Source organism: Varroa destructor, unplaced genomic scaffold (genome assembly GCF_002443255.2).
Source record: "Varroa destructor unplaced genomic scaffold, Vdes_3.0 BEIS01000003.1, whole genome shotgun sequence".
In the NCBI taxonomy this organism is placed as follows: Eukaryota; Metazoa; Arthropoda; class Arachnida; order Mesostigmata; family Varroidae; genus Varroa; species Varroa destructor.
The window spans coordinates 47,104,280-47,129,667 of NW_019211456.1; the positions used below are offsets into that span (position 1 = coordinate 47,104,280).

Here is a 25,388-nt window from a genome sequence, read left to right on the forward strand (position 1 = left end):
GTTCCTCACGAACCACGGTGTGTACGTAACTACTCAAGTGCTCAGCTAGCGTTTGTGCGCACAATGAAGCGATTATTATCATTGTTGTATCGTGCTGCAAAACTTCAATATACTCAGTGATTTTTTTCATTGAGCTTCAGACTCAAAGCTTTATTGCAAATACAACAATAACAGCAATGCGAACGGCAGCCCCCTGTCTGAAAGGGACCTAGAGTCATTGCTTTAATGACGCATAACTATATAATCTATGTTAGATACTTAATATTGTTGATAAAGTCGCCTCATTAGTTAGCAGCGCAGTAAAAAACAGTGACGATACCGCCAGCACCCGCCTCGCGATTTCGACGGTCTCACTCTCTTTCTCTCTGTATAGAATTAGTGGCCGTTGAGCTTGTCATGTAGCGGTAAAAGTGATGAAATAGCCGTCTTCTGTATTGTCGACGAATGCGCTAGTAGTTTTTGCAATAATAAGTGTAAAAAAATTGTCCTCTTCAACGATGAGACAGACGATTGAAAACAGTCACGGCAGCGAAGAGCTTAATAGGGGGGCAGGAGAGTTAATCGGCTAGTACAGGACATCACATTTAAGCCACATTGCCACAAGCTAGTGGAGTCTATTCGTCTACCTGTCCGCTAGTAAACGTTCCCTGAGAGTCCGCATTCTGCCGCAATTCAGCTGAAGAGCGGGTCTGCGTGGGAACTGAATAAGCAACAATGACCGATACTGTTCCGCCGATAGCCTAGGGAGATCTCTATGAGAGATAGCGGCGAATTGAACAGAGCATGCAGGATAGGGCCGACGTTCAAATAGTTTTTTCGAAGGGGAAAGTTAGAAAGAAGAAGTGGGTAAAGAGCTATGAGGTTGGAGATCGAGGGGTCTAGTGCCCCTTGACAACCCCGAGAGTCAAGCCATCACTTGTAATTGCTAGTGCTAGCCCGGCGTATCCGCCCTGCCAGCCGAACGTTTGGTAACACTTAATAGAAGTGAATAATTGGATCGTCGACGAATGTCGCTTAACCCGTTATTATAACTTTAGCTGACCGAACGCACCGGCCGATCAAGCTCGCTGCTGCAAGACTCAAAACTCGGATCGACCAACGAGACGACGAAATACATTGCAGATTTGCAAAAGTTCGCGGGCGGTGTGAGGCGACTTGGATTTTGAAGAGATCCGACCGAAATGGGGTCCAAAGGCAGCCAATGAAAATACCCGCCAGGGCTTGCAATACCTAGGCCCAGGTGTACTTGTCACTCCGTTTCAGATAAGTTTACTAGATGAAAGTTTAAGTGGGACCAGTGCAAACAGCTGGCAGTAACTGGCAATTAGACGTACCGTATACGTGGGGGAATGAAACAAAAGGGAATGAGGCAATGTTAGCGGCACGTTCCGACATAACAGAAAGATGAAAACGCGATTTGCACGCTACTTTTTGAGCCAAATTTTACTCGAAGCATTGACATGAATAAGCTCTAGTATGGAAGCAGTAAATGTGAACGTATCCATTGTTCGTGACCTAGGACTGCACGTTATCGACGAGTCTACTTTTCCTCTCAATATTTGTAGACAACCGCCTCTTTTTCTAGTGGGGCTGATTCGAAAGGCATATCCTTTTATATTTGCGGGGGGTACCCGGGGAAGGAGAGGGTAACGGTCTAAGCACACTTTTCTGTAAATTAAAGAAACATTTGTTAGAGTTACACGAAAATAATAAAACTAGGCACTTAAGCCAAGGGCGAAACGTAATGAATGACCGATTTTTTCCTCTGTTAGGAGGTATTAGTCATCGTTGGTACGAGAAAGGAGCCTAGGATAGAACACAACTTTATTGATTTATTTACATTATTGTCCTAGATTCTTGCGACGCTACGCATAGCTCTTCTTTTTCATCACAATGTTTCAATATCTGGCATTTTGAAACTTCTGAAGACGTTTAGAAAGCCACTTAAAATAAAATAAAATAAAAAAAAAAGTATCACTTAAACAATACTTAAGAAACAATTAAATGTTCGAATTACCTTTTCTCTACACCATTATATAGTAAATTAAATTACAAAACTCGACTCGTTTGTAAGAAAAATTGATAGTTATTGTATAGCCGTACACGAAATTATGACTACCTTTTTTTTTTTCATTTGTAGGTGAAAGGGAAAAGTAGTAGTTTATCTTTTGTTATCATTTTGTTTTAGAAGGTAGTGCCTACCTTGGCATCTGGCCTAACCTTCACGAACTATGCATTAGCTGTATATACTTTCTGTATATATATATATATAACTTCCGTTTCATAGGCTTTTATACGCTCAGTAAAGCTGAAATCTTTTATAATAAGGATATATAAAGGATAACTTTTCAGAGATCATGAATGAATTTTGTGGCGGGTAATTTGTGAATTATTAGTGCTGCAAAGAAAGAATACTAAAAAAGGAAACTATAGATAGCGTTCTATACGGCCTGTTCCTTTTTCTTAGGAGAGTGCACCTTTTATTGAATGAATTAGTTTTTTTAGTAGTTCGCAAAGTGTATCCTATTGAGGTTTTAGGCATAAGCGTTCCAAATCATGAAGAAGATGAGTTATTACTTTTATTCAGCTCGTCGACAGAATGCTCCAGAATCGCTGACGTACTTCATTTACTTTTCTAAGTGTTATTACTTTAGTACTCGGAAGATACTAGATGGACATTAGAATATACATCTAAAACAGTTTACCGAAATCCGACATTGAATCTTTAATACATCAAATCACACTTCAAGTCGGATAGTTTTTGTACGGACATAAATAACCGTGTAAGCGGATACGCCGGCTTCAGTAAATTTGCGTTCTAGACCGGCCCTAGTAAAAGATAACATCCGCTTCGTATCGATGTAACTTTTCGAAGCGCTAACTTCGCATAATCTGAATATCTTTCTCTATGAGTTGTAATTTTGAAGTTGAAGCCCCATTGTGAAGGTTTACCAATTCTATCTATAATAGTTTTCCCTTAGTCTATCCAATATGTGTCCACCATTCGAGCATATAAGGAAAAAAGGGAGAATCTACCAAGTGTTATTGGATAAATTCGTATAACTCTTCAACCAAAGGGACACAATAATAGGACTGCGTCTCAGTAGAGATCCTACCTGAAAATGAATGTATGTTTGTCGTAGTTTTTTTTTTTATGTGCATTTTTATTGAATGTCGACTCCCTGTGGAACTCGGATCTGTTGACTTTGCTCTCTTCATCTTCAGCTAGAGAACTCGACTAAAACTTTCTATCCTTAACATCGCTATTAAAGAAACCATTCAGTCCTCAATCAATGTCTTGCGCTGTACACGTACGAATAGGTCGCCTGTGGAACTTACATCCGAAATTAATATAATTTACTTAATATAGACTAACCTATGTATTTATCGATTAAACATATTTTGGCCGTCTCCGATAGACATATTGTTATGAGAGGCTTCACAAAGGTCTCCTTTTTGTCGATGATAATTACATTGACAATACGCTCCTCACACATTCTCCTTTAGATTTGATCTTATCTGTCTGTAGGCAGTTTCTGTCTTGAACATAGCTATAGTCCTTTTACTTGCGCCCAAATCATGGTTATCTTCACAGACGTTTCTGTTCCCGAGCCCCTACCGAGTAGACATCTAGCGGCGAGGTCTATTTGAGTGAATCAATCATATTCTATTTTAGTACTCACGTCTAACCCTCTAAGGTCGTTTACGTATATTGATATACATACCTGCAGCTATCTAGAACTCACGCGTTGTAAGGTGCGGGAACTTTATCTCCTTAAAGAATATTGGTCGAAATCATCAAGCTCAAATCTTTCAACGTATTAGGTTATATAAGTTATACGAGGGCGTTTACCTTTGGGCAAACAGTGGCAAACAGTTGCTTATAGAAGTTATTCTTGGTACCAGAAAAAGCCCAGTTATTTCTATCATGGCGACATGTGATTTTTGGAACTTGAGCAGAGCCTAGCTATTGTCTAATACGTTCTCGCGGGGCAAAGCCTCACCGAAATAAAAAAGACCTCGTCTTTGCTTAAAGTAGCACGTTATTTACGAGTTTTTATGCGGCATATATTCGGAAAAAAATCGGGGAGATTTTCAATTATGCTAACTAGATGATCTCTAAAAGTTTAGATTTAAAGAGTTGCCGAAAATAACATGACTGATCTGAGCGGATTTTTGTGCAGAGATATCAACTGCCCATATGATAATCTCTGACTGTCTTTTTGAAACTTTTGCGCGTTCTTTATTGTTTGAACCCATATATTTTTAGGGGTTCTGGTCTGCTATCATGCCAGCACGTAATTCCGCTGAAATATTTTGTATTTGAACGACCTTTTAAGAAGTTATCACTTACCACGCTTATAATTAAGCGGATTAAAGAAAGAATACTGCGAAAATAATTAATAAATACTGTTTTTTTTATGCTGAAGGTGTAATTGCAATCAACATTGTCGGCACATACCGTTATAGTATAATGGAATAAACGTTGTCGTCAAAGAAGACAATTTATAATACATGTAAAAAGTTTCATTGAGATATCTGGTTTGCTTCAGATGCATTTTTGGGAATAACTTGCGAGAAAAGGTCTGGATTTAGGCGCCGCGGTACCTTTAAATCATCACTTGATGATAATATGAGACTTGCTCGTCTGCTTTCAGTAGCCAATTCTTTTTATCTTCTGTTTATTCAATAGCGTTTTATGCACTTCTGCTTTGTTCCGCTATATAGTGGCTCTTTTTCTCATAATAATTTTAAAAGTAAAACCTTTCAAACCATCAATGCCCCTTCTGATCATCCAAGTTTTTTGTCGTATTCGCTGGTGCACCATTGGTATAGATACGACTAGTGCGCCCTTCTTCTACCTGCATTGTTGACTATTTACAATGGTGCTGGATTGGTGGCAAGGCGGATGGGCGGCAAACGGGGGCTTTTCGTCGTTCAGTCTGAAAGCAATCCGTTCGTCGTATGTATATATTTGTTTATGTCTAGTTATAGAACACCGATCGACAGGAGCACGGCAGTAGACGACTGTGGGGACAGATAGAAAGAGAGCTTGTTGAAGCGCCGGGAAATTGATATATATTAAACGAGGCTATGCTGTTGAGAATGAAACAAATACTGAGGGGCACGATAGCGCGACTACATGACTCATATATATATATATATATATATATATATATATATATATATATATATATATATATATGAAGAAAACGGGGATATAACAAGAGCTTTGAGATGAAATAGATAACGTAGAACCGTTATGCTGTAAGTCAGTCTATGTGGTACTCTGGAGGATTTGAATGGGGCATATCCACTGGATTCTATGTAACAACAATAATAATAACGACGGCGGCATCAACGACTGAGTTAAGGCCATCGGTGGAATAGCAGTGATATAAGCCTGTGAAGTGAAATAATCGGAATGGTAGCGTATACGATGACATCCTGCCGGCCTGTTAGTTTATTCGCAAACGATCTCCTGTGCGAAACGCGGTGCGGATAAAAAATTGGCCCAAAAAAACCTTAATGACTGAGTGTTGTTGTGTTTGTGTGTGTATGCATGCATATGTGAGTGGCACACGATGGGCGATAACAAACACGTTATCGCGATTTCTCACATATGTGCAGACCAATAAGCATACAAAACGTAGAGGGAATGTGTGCGTGCAGCGAAAGGAGCACGAGATTTCTAGGCCGAAAAAGGGGGCAATAAGAAAATTGTCCAATATAAACATCGAACCATGAATACGACGTCGAACAGCTGACTGAGCGAAAGCGGTCTGTCTACGGCGGTGCGGATAGTTGACCTAACAGTTTTTCTCAGATCATTTACTAGCCACCACCATCGGATTGGGTGGCAATGAAGCGTTCATTGTCGACCGTATAGTGGCATCGAATGAATTGTCGTTTTCATGTGTTTTGTGGCGGAACGACGGACAACTACAGAGAATGTATCAGTCGATGACAAATCTTAAATGATAGACAATTGTAACTACGTAGATGGTAGTGGATTTAATGGAGCCATGTGGGTCACATTTAGGAGAACTTCTCTCAACGAACAAACATATAAGGAAAAAAGGACACACCAGGATTGTAAAACAGGACTTGTAGCAGTTTCATAGCTAAGCAGCGAAGCTGGCTAATTTGTTGTTGTTGTTGTTGTTGTCAATTGAGATTTAAAAGTATTTTAATCTAATTGACATTTTAGTGTCTTTAATATGGTTAGACAAAAACATAGGCACAGCTTTTCAAGATTACTATCGTCGTTATGTATATATATATATATATGAGAGAGACGACTTTACATGCTAGAAATACTCTGAATTGTACGTTTGCTCTTAAATGGTACGGCGTAGCCGAGTTACCGACCAGCAAGGACGCGTAAAAAACGATGTTACGATATTTCACGAAAAAAAGCGCTCGTTCTAAGCCCATTAGCACGCGTGTTACCCAAAAATAATCTGCGCTTTATAACGTAAATATATGAAACAGCTTTATTGATGATCCTAATTAAAAATACTAGCAGAACGGCACGCCTCGTTACATCGAAATCTAAAACAGAAAACCGCGAGCTTTCCTGCGAAGGCCTTGAGCCTAATTTGACACGTGCGAGTCGAGACTTCGTTTTCATCATACATGAAAATATTCTCCTCTAAATAGCCCATACAGAAGATATATTTTAGCTGGTCTTATAAATTCGTAATTTAACATTGCTTTTGCGGATATTTTACTTTTTAGCCGGGACAGCGCGTTAAAATAAAGTTGAAGATATAGCCATAATTAACAGAGGCATTTTTATTTAAATAAGCACTCAATCCCGTTTCGAGTATGTACTTCAATTAATTTTGAAGCTGCAGTGTTACCATTGCGGCTCCAGCTAACGAGCGCCATCTAGCGTTTACATAGGTCAAAAATCAGCATTGACACAAATATACACGGGTAAATTTGAGGACTAGGGATATATTTGATTTACTTCATATTTAAACAGAAGATAATACCTCCAGGCACTCGAGAAAGAATACTTAGGGTGTGGTGTACGCCCATTGTAGCTTCGAACAAGCGGGTGCAGATGGAGATTTAGAGAATAAGCGTGCGTCGTACAATTAACGTAACTCACTTAACCAGAAAAGGCGAGGCGAGCCGTTCCTTGTGCTAGCCCTTCACCTTCCTCTTAGAATATCTCTATGATAGACTATATTTACCTCCAGCGTTGCTAAGCATTGTGACCCCACACATTTAGTAATTTCTGTCACGAAATAGTGTTTGGCATATCCCTATATATAAACAACGGGGCACGTATACGATTACGGCAAGGAGCTTTTCTGATTATTTGCACGATTTACCTTAGGCCTGCGTATCGTGCGCAGCTAACAATAATAGTTCTCTGACGCTTATGCTCACGTTTATCACATTTTATTATACATATTATTAAGGACGCCGTAGGTTGTTACCAGTAGAATACGTCATGTATCGAACCATGAGGGCACGATTCAACTAAATAAAATGCAACATTAATTTACTTCTATGAGTATTTTGAACTTCTTCATGAAGATGAAAATCACCGAATTCGGCTAAGGAAGCTCAGATAGGATGCTGGATGTTTGGGCCCGTTCCTTGAAATAATTATGGTGGAAATTATTTGATCCTGTGACTGCATTGATAAATTGTGAAGATCCAAGGGAAATGCAGAAAAAGCTTTCATCAAAGAACCGGCTTCATCACGAAAAAAAGATCAGTTCAGATAGAAATATATCAACAAACGCCTGAAGGTTTTTCGATTGTTACCAGTGAAATTTTGTCACGAAATAACGTATTTCAGCGTGTGTAGTCATCTATAGATCTATTGACAGATTCAGATCTACTTCCGAATTGCACAGTTGGAACAATTAGCAATAATATTAAGCGTTGCTGTGGTTTGACCAGCGGACTGTATTTTTTGTGTGAGCTTTCATAATTGAATTTCGACAATTTTCCTCAGCGCTCTCAAAAATCGACGAAAACAGTTTCTCCAAGCCATTATCGTTCTGTTCGCATCATAATATAGCCGACTACCGTAAAATGTACCTGATAGAAAAGAAAGAGCGGTTGATGTGCAAATTCGGAGCCGCACTCCGTGCTAGCACCGTAGTACCAAGCGTCGTAACTGTAAGATTCGCATATAATATTTGTTCATCGGAGCAATCGCCGAACCCATGACCACGAGACGAAGCCACTTTCCCGTTCAGCAAATAGACGAACAAACGGACGGACGGCCGGGCGGGAAAAAGGAGAGAACATGAGTAAAAATCGTGGCTTCTCGTTCCGCTGCGGCGCTTCTTGAAAAAGAAGTCAATAAGGAGATAGCTTTGAATAACAACGTATTGCTCGCCATTAGACTTACGCGCGCCCACCGCCCTCGCCCCAACGAACGAGCCCAGCAGCCAGCAGTGCCATTACCACCAACTGTGCTCGGGCAACGACGGTTTTGGCAGGGGTAGCGTTGGCAGCAGCAGCAGGAGCAATTCAGAAATTCGGATAGAAGAAGAAGAAAGAGGCACAGCAGGTGTTTGCGCTCAGTGATCTAACCACCAGCAGAGGAAGAATAAGAGGATAGGAAAAACATTAAAAAATTATATTTTTGCCAAATAGACCGCCGACGTGACCAAAGTACATTTATAACCAAAGCATACACGCCCCACACACCCCCGCACACTCGACTCCGACTCCATGGACTCCCACCGTCGTTCTGCTGCTGCTATAACTAATTTGCTTACTGCTCTATCTATCTCGTTCTCTTTTTTCTTCGTCCTCTTTGCTGCCTTCTTACGGTTTGCCTTTCCCTAGGTCCCCGAGGCAGCCGAGGGCTTTTGGCCTCTCGCTGGCTCGGCTGGTCTGTCGGGTAGTCAAGAAGTCGCTGCGCGTTTCTGCACTTTGTACTTCCACATGCAGATAGTTACATACGGGCACTCATACGTTCTGCCACAGAAAAAAAGTGTCCCTGGCTTGTCCAAACGACGGCATCGTTCCAGTTGTAGCTTTGGGCGAATGACAAGTACTGCAATGGAATGGTCAGGGGATTGAAGGGGTCCAAGAAGAAAGTAGCACGATCCAGCTGACAAGGATGGCCTGAAGCCCGTCCAGTCGAAAAGATCCATAACGGACCAATAGATACTAGCGACTATCTCATGATGTTTAAATAGGGAAAAAGGAAATCAGCCAGTGAGTAGCGGGATGATATTAATGTCAATCGGTATCATCTGCTGAGGGAAAAAAATAAAGGTCGTTTGTTCTGCGCTGGCAGGGGCTCCGAAGCGGTAGGAGACCTAAGAGAGAATGACGATGACTCCCGTCGATATTCGCAGAATTACGGCTAATTTTTTAACCGATGCTTGTTTCCAATCCCTACCCCGCTTTTTGTACCTCTCCTAGTCTGAACCTCGAACTAACCCCCTATCGCCACAATAGTCGTTATCCTCCAGGCACCGGCAGGCAAAAGACATCGACGCCATGTAAGGAGTGGCCACGTTCACTATCCCAAGTTAGAGACCGGGCGCACACGTCGATCCGATCGTCTGATTGGATAGATGAGGCCTAGATGGTTTCTTGAGGTTACCTTCTGAGTCGTCGCTTGCTGCTCGAGGCTGAGGCGATGCATCGAAACGAAACAGCAATGGAAACACCAAAAAGAAATAGGGTTCCAGACAGGTCGAGGTGGTTGAGGGGGGTCACGAGAGGGAATTTATAATATTCTAATGAGATGTCTTGGGGTCGCCACTCCATTCGCCGGTTTAACCGATTGCAAGTTTCACAGCGAAACGAAAAGCTAGAAGAAGGGGAAAAGGACTGCGTGGGGGCGAGGGTGGGGATTTGGTGGAAGAGACATTAGAGTGTAGTTTAGGGATGCTTTGGGGGAGCGCGCATGGCAGGCAGCGAAGGCTGTAGCAGCAGCGGCGTGGTGGAGAGCTTGAAGCACCGAGCGGTATTTAGCGGACCTGGGGCGCCTGACGTTCGGTAAAAGTGGGACAAGCCGCGACGCATGAGCAAGGCAGCACGAAGCACAGAGGATCACAGTCTCCATCGAAACAATCGCAGCACCAGAGGCAGGAAAAGAAAATGGTGTCTGCGGCTGTGACTGCGGGCAGCGACGGTGACGGCAGCACCATCAGTACCACTGCTTCGCTTCTTTGCTCTGGCGATAAATTAATAGGCGCGTAATAATTTTGACTGTATAAATGGCTAAGAATGGCGGGTAAATAATGAAACAGAGGGGACCAGAGTTAGAAAACGCAAGAGAAAAGGAAAAACGGAGAGTTCGCGGTAAAGGAGAGAGGGGTGGGGTGGGGGTAAAAATATAACAGTCGGAAGAGAAAGACAGTAAGAAGCACAGTCATTGTATTAGGAAAGTCGTCCAGCAGTAGCTATATTACTACTGGCAGCGGTAATATTAAAAGAAGTAGCATCAGTAGCGGGGGCGATCTCTTTCCTAAACGAAGGCCCTGCACGCTGCGTTGCATTGCTAGCAACAATACCAATTCGTACCTAAAAAGGCCGTATTAGGTCAAAAATAAGGAAAGGGTACGAAGACCGAACTGTGCGCGGGTTTTGGGCAGCTGGAATATGGATTAGAACGGGACGGAAAAGGCAAGAGGATAGGAAAAGACACTGAATATCTACGGTGAAAAGAAGACAGAAAGGACGACGACGAAGACTGCAAACAAAAATAGTCGTGACAGGTACTGTTGATCGCCTGTTTGTGACCATAGATGGGTTTGCCAGGGCATAGTGTGCCATACAATACTGACTGCCTGCGCGAATGCTCATTACTAAAAGGAAGCGTAAAGTAACGTAGGCAGTTCAAGTCATTGGCAGAGAAACAGAACAGGTAAAGCTTTCTTCCCCTTAGCCTGATAGTGCTCTTTCTCCCGCGCATGTTTCTGCCGGACCGTCACATTTCCAGTCTTTTTTGCTCTCTCAGTGCCCTGTGCAATCCTCTGCAGGACTCTTTGCATCGGTCTTCCTATACTTCGACCCTTTCACAGCCATCATCGTTTCATGCCTCGCTGTCAACCACGTTATCCTCGGGTATTCCTCACCCGTCTGTCCTGATCCTTCTCGTTCGTTCCTTTCCATTCAAACGTTCTATCTATTTTCTGCCTTCTACCTGAACATTATGTTGCCACTTGTCTCACTCTCGTTATCATCGTCACCGCTGCTTCGCATGCGCCGCTTTAGGGGCCGATCTTATTCAAGTGGGTGAGAGCTCAGCCTTTTTCTGATTTTCTTCGACCCAGTTCACTCCTCTATGCGATTTGCCTTGGCAGGCCGCCTGGCCAGTCGTTCGTTCGTTCGGCCGCTCGTCTGTTTTGCCATTCTATCTCAGCTGCGTTGCGCGTTGCGCCGGCGAATGGGAGGATTATTATGAATTAAATTTGATTAATAAATCCCATAAAGTCATCCGCCTCCACAGCAGCGGGCGGCGACTGCTGTCCTAGAAATCGTAATAGCAGCGGCGGCGGTAGTGGCAGCAAACGATTTAGAAGCAGGCGAACGTACGTTTCTCGCCCTAACGGCAATGGTGCGCCGACGACTTTGTCGATTTATTAAGTACCTACCGCCTGGCCACAGCACCCCTACCTCAACTTAACTCGGGCAAGTCGACAGCTACCACCGTGACTGTTTCTCACGCTTCAACTGCTGCTGCTGCTGCTGCTGCTGTCGCTGTCGAAAAGCTTTGTCGCGTGAGCCTGCCTTCTCGTCGCCGTAGCGCCGTTTGAGTCCACTCATTTGATAGGCAATGGCAAACGGGGTCGGAGGACGCGAAAGAAGAAAGATCTCCGAAACGCATTCACCGGAAGCGGAAGTATTTCTCGAATTTCGAATAAATCTGCGCACCCGACACGGGGTGCTATCCCTTCACCCTTGCCCCGTTCCTTTTCAGTGTCGTCGTTTTATTTCACTTCTGTTTGTGCCGGTTAAGTGATGTATCACCGAAGAAGTTACCACTACACGGTGACATTCTTCCTGTGTTTTTTTAACAGCTCGCCCTTTAGTGGATAACGTGATTAGAATAATATTGAGGCTTACATGAATTAGTAATACGCTTGGAATTCTTAAAGGAAAAAAATAATATCTTTTAAAATGCTACAATTGAAAACAATTAATTATTCTTTTAGCTTAAACGTCAAAAATTAAGTTTTAATTTATTAAATAAGTAAACGGCGATTATTTTACGAATTGCAAGGTATCCCCAAAAATAAAGTGTGTACATTGTTTACCGGGTTATAACTTCTTAAGTAGATTTTTCCTCAGGGTGTGATTCCTTAAAAGTCATAAATTGATGAAGATTAACTTTGGACTTGAGAAATTTATTTTAAATTGCTCTTGGAAATATAAAAATTTAGCAAAGGTACAAAGATAATGACAAGCTTCCGTAATAATAAAAACATAAGTTTGAAGCAAATGGAATTGTTCAGGATGCTTATAGAAAGGGCAATGACATTAACGAGGTCCACCAGCCAACAAGGAGTACTAAGGAGTTGTAAAAAAAAACCTCGAGTCAATCAAAACGCGAGCTCGGCACCAGAAGACGAAATGTCCGTCGCTTTTGAACGCGTTTTAAAATAAAAAATTCTATGGATGAAGCATGCAATCAATGAAGACGATCCAGATTGAAAAAAAAAACCCTTGCACACTATTATCGTGATGTAGCAGCATATCTTGATGAGAATTTTCCAAGCAGATGGGCTGGACAAAGGGGCAACTATAAATTACACTACCCTTGATCTCACGCCAAGGGATTCTTTTCTGCGGAAGTACCTTAAAAATGAAGTCTATGCCCCAAAAACTGATGACACTGAAAGACTTAAAAACCGCAATTTAGCAAGATTTTACCGCAATATTATATAAAATATCTGTTGAAGCTCGTGAATCAGTAGATCATCGCTATCAGAAATATATTTACCAGAGCGATAATAATTTTGGATAGTTGCGATAGAATAAAAAAAAAATCTTAAAACTAAGCATATGGAAGAACGAAAGTTCTGATCATTCAAACCGTGTTTTAGTTTTTTCTTTCGGGACGCCCTGTAGAACTGTACCAATGACGGGGCATAGTTTTCACCATGTGATATTCACAGAAAATGCACCATATATAACGAAAATATGTAGTTACCCTGAGGCTTGTGTAAGGAAGACAAAATTAGTGAATCCCACCGTTCACATATAAAAGTTGGTATTTAGGCGGCATTGAGATCACTATAGCGTAAATCTATCTAGCGAACTTACCGTGAAAGTAAGTAAACTAGATCCAATCAAAGCAGGTTATTAGCCATTGATCGACCCTCGGCCTAAAATGCCTCACAGAACCGCTAACAAGTGCTAATTAGCACGCATTTAGTATAAGCAGGTAATAGAGAAAAACCAAGACTAACTGCAAGCCTACCCAACTACGGCTTTAGTGTCGTTCCAAATAAAAGCAATTTTGCTTTTTCCTTTTGTCTCTCGGTGTCAGGGGCAAAATATTTTGTCATGATTCGTCATATTCTAAATGCTACTTTTACTAAAATGCAATGTAGCATTATTATATAGAGCACGAGTAATGTAGATCTGACATGAGATCAATTCCGTCCATGCTTCCCGCTAGGAGCCAAGCGTAGTTGAGCTCAAACGGTAGCATGGGCGTCATTCATCTTCCTTCATCAAGATTGCCACCAGGTTAAGCCAAATTTCAATGAACACTTTCTATGCCTATAGTACGTATAGCTAGTTCGTTAAATGAAGGAAATAGGAAGCGTATTCACTGAAACTGTGTATGGTGTACATAGTCAAACACCAGGAGACATCAGTTAGTAAAAGATGAAACCAGCAAACGACAAAAAGTCGAACATTTAATGGTGAGAATAAGGATAATGTAAAAATAGACCATTATAATTTGTCCATCAGTCTACTACATTGGGAATTCACCAGGAATTCGTGCGAGGCATCAAAAAACCTTCGTGAGCCTGCCGAATGAAATAGCGATTTTAGGACACCTTCATTTCAATAAAACCGTTACTTTTTCTTCTAAAGCTAGAGTTTGCACCGTAGAAGGTTACAGGTATTGGGTTTGCGTAAGCACATGATGGTTAAAGGCGACATGTTAAGCTTCGAGCAACGCCGGAATTTCGAGGGAAGGCCGCTTGCTGCTCTTGAAAAAACAGCGCCAGCTAATGGGCTCCTGCCGCTTAAAGGTGCACTTATAAAACATCACTATAGAGATGAAATGTTATGTTTTCCTCACCAACTTTACAAAAAAAAGCTTCATTTGATGAACAAGCTGATAATTTCTTTCTGATTTATTTGAGAACTGCGAAAAATTTAACGTGTACACAATTCGTAGTTCTTTAGAATAACGGTAACATGACCGGTAGACCTCCATTTAACGAAAAGCTATAAGTCGCAATAGAATTCGTTATCGGTAAGTTGGTGATTCGATCGTTGCTCTTATGTCTTAGAGAGTAACGTATTCAGGTGATACTCTTAGGACTACATAGCGATGTGGGTTCGGACGTAGGCACGTTTCGGTTCGTGCTGCGGGCCGTCTGTATCATGGAGTGACCTATACGCTAATGCTAGACGTAAAACTCGAAACGTATTGTTTTATGTCGTCCGGTTTTATGATGCTTGAAGCAGTAACGGGGCATCTGGGCGCCTGCACAGATAAATTTTTACGGATATCTTTCTGTTTCCTATTTACACGGCGAGGATGACGATCGTGACGGCCTAGCACTTAAAGAAAAAGATCTGTCCTACGAAAGAAACATCCTGCCATATTCTATGCCTAAAGAAACGGTGCCATTAAAGGTGCATATGGACATTGCGTGGCCACAACACCGAGCGCTCGAATCTCATGACCCACTGCAGTAATGAAATCCAAGCGGTTCCAGAGTCGGAAGCTATCAAGTATTTCGAGAGGATGGCCGGCCAATGATGAAAAGCTTCTATACATAGTATAATTGAGCCGATCATGAGGATGGGCTCTGCCAATGCTACTGTATGGACATCTTGTGTAACGCAAAGCTACTCAAATGATGAGATATGAATTGCTCGTTTTATCGGCAAAATCATCACAAAGAAAAATGTGCAAGAAACCTTGCCCTCAATCAACACCTATTGAAACCTAAGATCTACCGTGAAATTATCAAATAATATGGGCTTTAGAAATATACTGGTAAGTTGAAAAATCGTCTAACTGCTTAAACTAGCTTATTGTAAGAGACCTGGCATAGCCCTGCTCCATCAGTAGATTAGGAAGAAAAAAGCTCAGCAGCAGAAACCAGTTTCTATTTTTATAGCTTGAGAGCTCAACATTACTACCTTGTATCTGTTTGTAAATGTTAAATCGCTCCTTTTAATTAGTCGATTTCTTAGTTGTTGTGAAGGAGGTTCGCGTCACTTTAATGAAAACTGAATCTTTAGAAAATCCATGAAGTGGCAGCCATAACAATACTGCGGTTGTCTACCAGTACGAGATACCACTAAAAAACAAACACTGCTCCCCCTGCTTCTGTCGCTCGCTCGTTTTCTCCTCGTACAGCTTCGTTGTGATTGGACCATACCAAGGCTACATGCGCGTAATTCTAAAACCATGTCTCATATCGCTTCATTTCAAATTGGTACGAAATGATGCCCCAAGAAATCTACGTGAGAAGGGGCATCTAGAACATGAGTGTATCTACATTTTACCACGAACACGGCACGACGTATACGTACTAGCGTCAATACGGGAACCGAAGGGTTTTGGCAGAACACTTCTATGCTAGTTAAGATATCAATATCTATGAAGAATCTTGAATACGTTCAGAATATAATAGCATGTGGTAGCGTTCTTTGGCTTGATGCGTTATGACGACTAGATTTTAAAAACGCACAATCGCTTTTTGAAATACAATTAAAATATACAAAAGAAAAAATCGAAGTATTGTATATCGTGTGCTTGTTACAACACTTCGCTCCTGCTATAAACACCTGTAAGGAAAAAGAATCACGATAGATACTACGTTTCACTAGCGTATTCCATTATTACGTTTCTCTCTTAAAGACGATCGCAATTGCCCGTTTCTGTATGCAGCTGTGCATCTGCCCGCACTTGTCCACCATGTACAGTCTAGTTGAAACGACCGTTAGCTGCAAAATAACGGGGCTTGTAACGATTTTTTCGAGAAAAAAAACTTTCTTTTCGGTGGTCGTCGATTTTTATGTGTGGGAAACTCTAACGCATACCTGTTTCTCCAGGGAATGTTTTGTATCTTAACTTCGAGACGGTAATTAACATAGGCCCTATTGTGCGATACTTTAAGCTGTTGTTTTTTTTTCATAACATCCTTATTAGCCATCGTAGTTTCAAGTTGTCGTAAATTGTGGCAACCTTATTCGAATATATTAACACTTCTTGAGATAAGCTTGTCTGATTGCAGGTAAAATGCGAGAGTTTTATCAGTCTATCGAGGAATGGCATGTTCCCAGAGATTCAATTGAGGGTTATTGTTTGAAACGGCGGTAAAAAAATTGTCATAGCAGACAAAAATTCTGCAGCCGACATTTGTCGTATTCGTCTGCACCATGTAGGCTTTAAGCTATTGTCAATACGCCTATTTGTCTATCTGTTGGTCCAAGGGAATCTGTGTAGACGTTCCTATCCGGACCAAATATGAACAGGAACATTGAAAGGGCTTCTTGTTTAGAGCTTCGATTTCACGGTAGATTTAAAGCCACTTATATATATCAGCGAGCCATCCGTTTTACCTTTCGGAAACCCATCTGACTATGGTATAATATTTTTAATACATTGGCGTGTAGCTTTTGATTCCGAGTAAAATAGTCTCTAGATGCGTGCCTAAATGGGCGGCTGAAGAAGAAGTGCAATAGATCTTCTTCTTGTAATATACTACCTTCGAATTTTATCGAGCAGGCAACACATCATTTCCAGGAAGTCGTTGTGGAAATCCGGTTTACTTTATCTTCAGTTCTTTCCCTGGAAGGATCAATTATTCGAAATCAGTATTAGCAAATTCATCTATTCGTTTACATTTCGAATTCATAGCCCAAACGTAAGATGGCCAAATGTTGAAAGCTGCTGGGGTTATAAAATGGTTATAAAAAATTATCTCATTTCCACGACTTTTTAGGGAAAGTTTTACGGTCGTAAGGAGAATAAATTTTTGTCAGTGGATGTATGTCAACGTTATATGAAAATCTTCGGTTTCAATCTGTGCGTGTCTTCGTTCAATTTTTGTAAATAGCCCGCCTACCATCTGAGTTGATTACGATCTCTACACAATTGATTTGTATCAGCTGCGGCCACAATCGGTTAGTTTAAGCCGCAGGCCCGAATGAAGAAGCTCAGGAGCCTGATTCAAGCATGACCGACCTTCTTCTTTAGTTCACCCGGAATTTATTAAAGTGCGTCTAATGTGTCCCGAATGCCCCTTAGTCTATCCACAAAAATAATGTATATATAATCGTTTCTAGAAGAAGCCTCAGTTCAGAAAGTCCGATGTACAAACACTTAAAGAATGCTTTATTGAATTATCAATTTTATTCACTCACATCCAGCTTTGTTCCTTTATTGGAAACAGGAAATCTTAAGAACGTTATTTCAGTTTTCGAGTGATCACAATTTCTAGCTGTGCCTTGAGACCCAGACTAGCGAGTTTATAACTTGCACTTGGCATAAACTTCAGGTCATTTGTTATGTTCTTAGATCAGTCGTTCTCAAAATAATAATACTGTGGCTCAAATACGCTGAACTGCCAGAACTTGTTTAGCTACTTCCCTTTCACTGAAAGTCACTGGTGCAGCTTTAATACCAGTGGGAAGGTAATGATATCTCAAAGTATCTTCTAAGTTAGAATTTATGCGTTCAGTGTTTATATTTTTATGGGAAGGTGCGCTTCTCTTTGGCCAACGGTGAAGGAGTTATCACTTGTTTAGTTCGCCACACACATCTCATAGAAAAGCAAGTGGATAGTGGTGGTTCTTCGGATCATTATTTAAGTCAGTGAAAAATTTTTCTTACTAAAACAACCGGAACAGCATATTCCGATCGTGTTAGCCGCGTTCTCAAAAGTCAAATAGAACGGGCGTTGCATTTAGGAATACTCGATGGTTACTTGAGCCCAGTTTGAAATAAGCTTTGTTTTTTTGTAAAGTCTTAAGCCTGAAAGAGATACAAGTGCACGCTTCCTGTTGAAATCGGCTATAACTTCATGATGCTTTTCATCAACAATTTACTGCGAAACGATCTTATCGTCGCCAGCGATAAAACTGTAAAGTCCGCGTCGTCTGAAGGTTGTAATAATCTAAATGATTATCGTCGGATGAACTTATCCCACGACAGACTTCATTGCCTCCGCGAGACGGGTGCCAATAGTAATTTAGCCACAAGGTCAGTGGAGACCGACACTCACAATTATGTAGAAAAGGGCAGATTTGGGTTCGGAAAGAGTTCGATGCAAACGGACAATTTACGAAGAGGGAACCTTGTTCTAACCAAGATTTCTAGCCGTTCTCTGTTATACGACTAGTGGTTTTAGCTTAAGCTTTCGAGGTTTACGGGCTATTTGAAACACTATAACGATGCGAGAGAGTATTCAACTTGGGCCCTCCATTGCCCTTCAAAACATACTTCGACCGATAATTAAGATAGTAACTCTTTTTTTCTACAATGCCCTTTTGCTTTCTAAAAAATAGCATACATTCATAAACTTGCTATATTATTTGTAGAACTTGACCTCATTTTTGTTAGTCGCTTTGGATAGCTTAAAGTTGTGCACAGTATCTAAAGTTAGTGATAAAGAGTATGCATGGTCTTTAAATAACATAGTCATGATCATGCGTCCATAGTTTTGACTGTGTAAATTAGAGATGTTGATCAGCGATAACGCTAGCTTCACCGATCTTTACTTCAAATTGCCTTTCAATAAACCTGATCCTAGTCACGTTGACGTTCAGGCACAGCCAGCATAAGGGCTCCAAAGCCGACGCTGCCTAATGGTTTCCATTTTCTTAACCCACTTAAATATCGCCCGATATCAACGTTCCGCATCACAATTTCGAACTAAATGTCTTTATTGAGAATGCCAGTTTGAAGACATACGACATTATTGCTAACTGTAATATTGTATAACGCCCCCATGGTCTGGAGCACCGTACCTTTACATTTCTGCCGAAAGACAGAAAGAAACCCGTTGTATCCATCCTTACCTAGAATGTAACATCTTTTCGAAACGCTTCCGTTTCTAGCTTAACATTTTAGACTTTACTCCTAATAAACTTCATCTACAACACTTTAGAATTTTCATTCGAGCTTACAATTTTTATATTTGTCCGATCAGCTTTTACTTTTAAGCATTAGCACTTTTATTAGAAAAACTTAACTCCACTTTATTATGTTTGCAATAGTATGAGTGAATGTGCGCGACGCATGCGTTAATAACAGCCCACTTTTTGAATAAATGCGGTTTAGGTTTGTATCGAATAAATTACAAATTGACAATAGCAACTTTGTTTTTTGTCGCGTTTGGTGGTAGCGGCAACGAATCAGCCCTGGCAGATGCCTGGATGTTGGCGAGGAAGAAAAAACAGAAGCAGGCCTTCCTCTTGAGGCGGAAATCATCGACGCCGCGGCACCATCAACCAGAATACACGGCTTGGGTCGCCTTTAGATCGCCATTAAAATCGGCTACTTCGACGGGGTACTTCGAAACGGTCATGGCACAAGTGGCGTTTGTTCAAGATGAAGCTGTTTGAGAGACTTTCGGAAAATGTGGTCGTTGGTCCATCAGAGTACTCTGCACGCAAGAGAAGACAGGGTCGAATTCAGTTTTCGTATCTTCTTCAATAATAAATGTTTTCTGGCGGACTGATCGAGGTCATTGTACGCGTTCGAGGGGACGACTGAAATGCGTGCGAGAGCGATACTTTCGACAATCACCTCAACGTGGCTGCTTTGGCAAATTTTCAAGCGCTCGCGCCACTCTCCCGAAGTCCAAAAACGTGGAGCGGGAACAGAATCTGCGTTCGCGAGTGGTGGCACGGGAGGCTACAAGTGTCTAGCAATTGGCCACAACTGCGAGGAACAGAGTTCAAGAACCATTGCAGGACGCCGCCTTTGTCAGAGCGTAAGTTGCATGAACGGGCCCGCTAATGAGCCTCCACTAATGTTCGAGGCTCCACTTCTTTACGGGAAGACAGTTCTGGAAGATTCTGGAGCGGATGTAAACGTAACCTCTCCGCAGCTAGTGGATAAGCCGCGTTCGTCGAATGCCGCAAGGCTGTCGGAGTTCGCACTTGCATGCGATACGCAGCGCATTTCGCTAAGAGTTTTTGGCTGGTTAACGCTGCGGTCAGGCACGGGCCGGAAAAACCTTTCGTCACCATTGTCAACTTCACGAAGTATCGTAGGTAAGCCGATCAGCATTGTAGGGCAGTTAGGGGTACGTCATTATTATTATGAGGGCAACAATGTGAGCAGCAGTCTAAACAGGACACCCAATCACGAGATTCTACACTGTTCTTTGGAAAGTTTATACGCATCTCTGTACAGCGTTTTGAGCGCGGATGCGCGGGGCCGGTGTAAAGTACTGCTCGCGAACTTCTCATCAGGGTATATCCCATCAGGGCGGAAAAATATATCGAGTCTGAAAAAATGCATGGGTGGCACCAATGAACGGGTCATTTTCGAAATCCAAAAGGTAGCATATCTATGTCACAGAATCACGGCTGCTCGTGAAACAGTGTCTGACCTGATCGACTAGGGAATTTGAACTTTATGAGCCCATACTTTTGTTGCCGGGTGCGTCTTACGCCGCTAAGCTCGCTCCATGTCGTAATCTTCGCAAGGGACTTCGTTTTGAACGTTGACCACTACAGAGGTTATCCGCTGCGAGAGTGCGCGCTGGCGCGTCATCACATACGCTAGCCGTTACTTGAAAGCGCCGTCGAGATATTCTGGCCGTATTTTTGTGGACAACGCTCAGAACATCACTACTTGTCCGTAGCGTAAACGATATTCTTGACGGCGCTATCTGTCCCACTCAATGTCAGCGCCGGAATATCGCTTCAAAAAAGCAAACTTAGCCTTCATGTACACCCTGAGGGGGCAAAGCTTCCCTCGCCGCGGTATCGGTCGACTAATATCCCCGCTTAGTCCCGTGCCGATTCGGGGGGCGACGTTGGCTGTGAATTGCTCATTTGGGGACTTCGGCGCCATCGTGTCTGACAATGAGTTCGCGACGAGCCTGAGACTAGTTCGAAGAAAACCACATCAAACTCATCGACGGCTGTCGGACACTCACGGTATGAGCCGTTCAAGTATATGATCCGAACGCTTATGGAAAGACTGCGTTTCCTGGTCACGGAAGGACATAGATCGCTCCAGAAGCCGCTACCCAAGTAACGGCGTGTTCACTAAATACGTCCACGAGAGCCTGGTAGGGACGCCATTCGAAGAGCTCCTGGCTTCCGTGCCGCAGTGCCTAAGGAGCCTTTCGACTGTAAAAGGGCCGAGAAGCGGAATGCCCTGGAACTTCGCCAGAGAAAGGACTTCTCCAGAATCGGCTGCAAGATTTGAAGGCGTGATTCATAAGATCAAGGATGACTTTGGAAAACATTTTTTACTCTAATACTTTGAATATTATAGCTATCCATGATGACGACGGTGAAGAAATCACCTACAAAGTCATGTTCCAAAAAAAAAAAACTGATTTTGCTCTTTTGCAACTCTTTTGCTTACTTGAATATAAACCTTGTTATTTCTGTCTGACGCCTTTTGGACAAACTCTTCAGGAGCATTTTTTGTAATTTCGACAATCTTCCGACGGATGCTCTGCTTGTCTTCCAGCCGCTTGCTTATACACAAGCAACGGTCCTAGCTTTATTTTTCTGATTGCCCATGAGGACAATACAGGACAATATTTTACTTCAATTCTAAATATAAATTTGAATCTTTACTTTATTTCATATCTTTCTTAATATTTTGCACTAACGACTTGAACGGCTAAAAGTTTCAACCAGAAATATGGCTAATAGACATTTACAATATAATGCTAGTTTAGCGTATTTGATAGGCTTTTGTCGAAGTTACGACGTTTCTCTCGACAGCCAGAAATCATAGCAAGGTTACAGGTTGCGTTCTTGGTAATTTTCCATATAGTTAAATTTGTTTCATCTGTCAAGTGTAACGCCTTTGAACGTTATTGCCGCATCTCGGAAAGCGGTGCAAAAAATAGAAGAGGCTAAGTCAGAATTTAATGCCGCATACGTGGGTAGCGTTATGACCACGCGCCCACTAAATCATTAGGTTCCCTTGCGGATGCCCAGCTTCGTATTTATCACAACACGTACAATTGACCTCGAACGGCAGGACACTCGAAATCTCAAGCAGTAGTTCTTGGAAACAGGATAATCTGAATAACTATGTTTTTAAAACCAAACAATTTAGAAGATCTAAATTGTTGCCGTGAACCTAAATTTCTTTCTTGGGTAATCGTCGTCATACAAAGTGAGTCTCCTCGGCGTAACTGTCTAGGTTAAAAAGTAGGTTTTACAAAGTACAATGCTTTAGCAACTTCAGATAGATGCAAATCATTGGGTATCTCCCGTTGCAACATTGTGTAGGTTCATCAGTAAAGCTCGTGCCGCACGAGTCAAGTAGAATTTTAAAGCTTATTCTTCTTCAGCAGAAAAACTCTAGGTCTAATCATATTGTTATCAAATAGTTTTGACGCTTGCCATAATTTACCCATGGCTATATCTAGCGCATGTAATAGATCGTCTCTTGTGGTCGATATAATAGCGTGTCGGTATCGGATATTGTTGCCATTCTTCTGTCTTTTCGAGCTCTAGAATAAACTAAACTCTAATTAGGGTATTAAACTTTTCTAACACATTTAAAGGTATTCAAAGGTGATCTCCCACTAGATGAGATCGCACCTCTTCTTTTACAGCCCCATAATACTTAGTAGTACATCAACGTGTCTCTAATGTACACCGGCTAGAGCACGCCTTGTAAATTGTTTTTTGTTAAACAACTTGGAACTTGAAATGTGGGAGTGCCTAAATATGACATAATGTTTTAGCCCTTCCCTTAAGATTTCTAGCCGAATGTCTATCACTACGGCCCGTTTCGGCGCCGATGCAACTGTAGGCTTCGTTGCGCCTTATTTCGTGACGGACAGACTACGTAGTAAGTTGAAATATTCTAGTTCGTTTTTCTATTTAGCTTACGGAAATATAATGTATTTATGAAAACCTCCTCTTTAGGAGATCCGAGTGACCTATATACTTAATTTTTGCTGATCATTTTTATGTGCTACTTATTTAGTCAGCAGTATAGTGCCAGCGTAGACGGATCAGCGCTGCAAGCGCCCTCTTTTCGAGTTATTAATCCATCAAGATCTTGTCGAAGGTGAACCTTCTCTAAAGTGCTCTACGAAAACGCTGCTGGAGTTCAATGTAGAGGTTGTATATCTTTTCAACGGTTGATGAATTCATATCCAAATCAACATATACGTTCATTGAAAGGACGGGTTTTGTGGCCGGGACCATATCGGCCCAAAATGATGGCACATGTGGACCTAATGACACCAACTTAGCGGTGATTATTTGTCTGTCCAAAGGGTACCTTTTCAAAGCAAAGAATGGAAGCAATTAAGCATCAGTATACGATACATACATCATTTGTTATCAATTCTCTTTTCAATTATATTCACAAACGCTAGTTCTCTATCTTGCAACTATAAGTGGCACCAGCTGCCACTGAACAACCCATACAAGGCCCATACAATTAGTTCATGTCCCAAACACAGAAAATATAATACGCACCTTATATCCAATTAAAAAAAAAGTCTTTGGGCTCTAGATACGTAAATGTCGATGTAATAACGATAACCGTTAACGCTCGACAGTATTTTAGCATAGCATACGGCTCGTGTACGGACTTAGCTTTGGCGCAATAATGGCGACGCTGAGCACTTCGGCAAGCATTGTGTTATGTTGTCAGTTAGTATATCTTAATCTTATGTAAAAACTTCATTAACCTTGTCTCATTTAAAGTTATATTTGATATTCTCATATATATGATATATGGAACGGTGTACCATTAAGGACCCTTTTGCTATATAAGCTTCATTTAATCGGCAGTGGCATACCCTATCGTCAGTTAGCCTATAGAACTTCAACTAAAGGAGATTTTTTTTTGTTTATCGATCGAGCTGCATCCGGTAAAAACTCAATCATTTGCCGATGGCATATAACCAAATACACTTAAAGTAAATATAGTTATAGTTATACTTTTGCTTGTTGATAAAAAAAATTCTGCTTGAAAGCTTCTCTAGTTACGGGAGATCCATTTCTTCTTAAGATTTTGGCTATGAAATGTATATGTATACGCAGTGGTGATTATCATATTTATGTCTAGTTTATGGCGAAAAACCTTGTCGCACATCATTCATTGATCCTGTCGGAAAATCTACGAGGCAGGCACTATTGGATCAACGCTGGATGGATTAGCGTTGTATTTTTCTAGCTGTTACCTGTACCGAAACGCGGTCAGCTCTTTCATGTGTTCGACTGTACCCCCAACACGTTCCTCTGAACTCGGATTGCACATGGCCTCGGTACGTACGACGTGAGCGCTCAAGAGAGGACCCTGACTGAAGGCTCAGATACAAGTGCTCGGAACTCTAAGAATATCTCGCAGCGTGATGATAACATTTCTGAAAGTAAAAAGATCCGCGCCAATTCTCAAAGCAAGTTGCGACCAGTAAATTTCTATTGCTGCATTATTATTTATCTTACATGTTGAAGACAACTTCGATTTTGGTAAATCTAATACACAGAAGTAGAAGCTAGTCTACATGCATAGGCCCTACAGTTTCATTTGGTTTTCAAACACCATCCGTTTGCTGTTATCGAAAATGAAGTACTTTTACTAAGAGCCTCCGTTTTCGACCGTTTTTGAGACATCGGCACATTAAATGCGGTCCAAGTCAGCTTATTGTCAGTCTCTAGAAAACATGTCTGAACACTTAAAGTCAATACAGTTATGGCAACCTGAGTTATACTGGAATATTCAGCAGTTAATAGAAATCAAGTCCACATTTCTTTTATGGGAATGTGAGTTAGAAAAACTTAGCTTGAAGCATGTAACTACCAAGACATAGCCTCTTATTGCTATCAAATTAATGGCTTGATACATGTATATTAACTCACGCCGGACTTAAACCAGGAGCTATGATTTTTGGCATTATTCAAAAGGGGCCCTTTGCATAACTGGGCGAACGGCATTCTCTGCCAAAACTCGTAAAGAACAGCGGAGTGTCACTCCCGACACCCGGTACCAGACGCCATGTTTTTTCCATTAATTG

General features: G+C 41.6%; 1 long non-coding RNA gene across 1 annotated transcript; it reads right to left on the reverse strand.

Moving 5' to 3' along the window:
* Positions 1-1,812: 1,812 nt before the first annotated feature.
* On the reverse strand, positions 1,813-25,386 carry LOC111247337 (uncharacterized). Its single transcript, XR_015325217.1, has 4 exons — positions 25,234-25,386; positions 24,555-24,737; positions 16,911-16,993; positions 1,813-4,943 (listed from the first exon to the last, which is right to left on the reverse strand). It is a non-coding gene; the product is annotated as an uncharacterized LOC111247337 (long non-coding RNA).
* Positions 25,387-25,388: the final 2 nt, after the last annotated feature.